Source organism: Trichosurus vulpecula, chromosome 7, assembly GCF_011100635.1.
Source record: "Trichosurus vulpecula isolate mTriVul1 chromosome 7, mTriVul1.pri, whole genome shotgun sequence".
In the NCBI taxonomy this organism is placed as follows: domain Eukaryota; kingdom Metazoa; phylum Chordata; class Mammalia; order Diprotodontia; family Phalangeridae; genus Trichosurus; species Trichosurus vulpecula.
In genome coordinates, this window is record NC_050579.1 from 225916621 (window position 1) to 225918589 (window position 1969).

Genomic DNA, 1969 nt, shown 5'->3' on the forward strand with positions numbered 1-1969 from the left:
TTCTAGGCAGGGCCCTGTGCTCACTCCCTAACCCGCCACTGGCATGTAGTGGTGCCAGAAATCCCACAATTAGAAAGTCCTATTTTTGGGCGGGGGGTGGGGGAGGGGTCCTCCAAGACTTTTTAGTTACTTATTTCATCCTTTAAGAGGGCCTGAGGTACGAGGACTCCCTTTAGCCTCTTCAAATCACACCATGATTACTTAACAGCCAGCTGAGAGCAAGGCCTAGCAGAAACAAACAATGGGAGCCAGCCAAAAAGAAATTCAACCCTGTGCAATTTTTCCTCCTGAACCTCAATTAAGGAAATGGTAACTGATTCGCCTCTGGGTCATCAAAGACTAACTGAAGAAAAAAGCTTAAATGGTATAGACAAAAGCAAATCTTCCTGATGCCCAGGATCATTAAAAGTAGAAAGCATTGCTGAGGGAAAATTAAAAATCTTTAAAACCTTGGGAAGGCTATAAAGGCAGGATACATTCTTATATGTTGTTAATGGTCTGAATGTGACATTGCCTTAAGATATAGGAATGCCCTGTGATCTGTGAATGTCCCTTTCAACCTGATGGCTTTGTGGCAGGTGAGGTGCAGGGACAGTTTCTAGGAGTCCCACCTTATCTGTTTTTTGTAGTGTCTCAGACTAAGCTGAAATTCCACTTCTCTCAAAGGTTAATTGTTAATATGGATTTGGTCTATAATTATTCAATGCTTAAAAAACAATTAAAACTTTAACAGATCTTTGAAGTGGAACAACTGATCCTATTGCAGCTTCCAAGCAGGAGTAATTTGGTATACTTGGCCCAGGTCAGATCCTGTTTATCTTTATTTTCCTAAGCAATATTGCTGGGAGATCTAGGCTTGCATTCAAATTAAACTAATGATTCCAATTCTGATCTTCTCTGGTTGTTGGGTTTCTAAAATCATTCTTTTGACACTTTTTAATTCTAGAAATAATTTTACACAGTACAGTGATTTCTATAGTGCATATCTGTGAATTAATGCAACCTAGAAGAAGCCAATTCGAGAAAAATTGGTGATGATAGAACAGCAGAGCACACATATGGTGGCCCAAGACAGTCCACTTACCTGGAAGGGAGGAAGTGGGAGGAGTCAGAAATGCAACTTGATGCTTACCTATTCCCCTCAATTCTCCACTTTTAAGGGCTCTAGGAAGGCCTTGTTTTGGGATATCTGTCATCTTCTGGCTTTATACACTCCCATAAATGAAACAGGAGAATGGGGGTAAATCGGGGAATAACACACCAGAATAACAGGAATGAAATATTTCAGAAGTATATGAAAGAAGAAAAAAAGACCAAAGAAAAAGACAAGAATGTTTTTTAATATGTGTGTATACATGTGTATACATACACATACATGTATATGAAATTCATGGATCCTGGAGGGGAGGGACAGAAAGTCAAGGATGAAAACAAATATTTTTAAAAAGGAGGGAAACGAAGAAGAATACAAAATAGGGAGAGTAATGAAACACAGGAGAAAGAATATGGCATAAGAGAGAAATGAGGAATATGAAGAATTAGAGGATAAAGAAAGAAAATACCAAAGAACCCCCAGTCCTTAGTGCAGGCTCTTTCACATAACTGTTTTTCAGTCATTTCAGTTGAGCCTGATTCTTTGTTACCACATTTGGGATTTTCTTGGCAAAGATACTGTAGTGGTTTGCAATTTCCTTCTCTGGTTCATTTTACAGATGAGGAAATGGAGGCAGGCAGGGTTAAGTGACTTGTCCAGGGTTACACAGCTAGGGTCTGAAGCCAGATTTGAACTCAGGTCATCCTGACTCCAGGCCTGGCACTCTATCCACTGTACCACCTTGTTGCTCCTTTTAAATAGTAGGGCTTATTAAACGCTTGCTGAATTGAATATGCTTCATTTGAACATAGAACAAGAGATATAGCTGCCTGGCAAAGTTGTGACCAGTTGCTGGTGCCTAGAAAGTAATAAGAA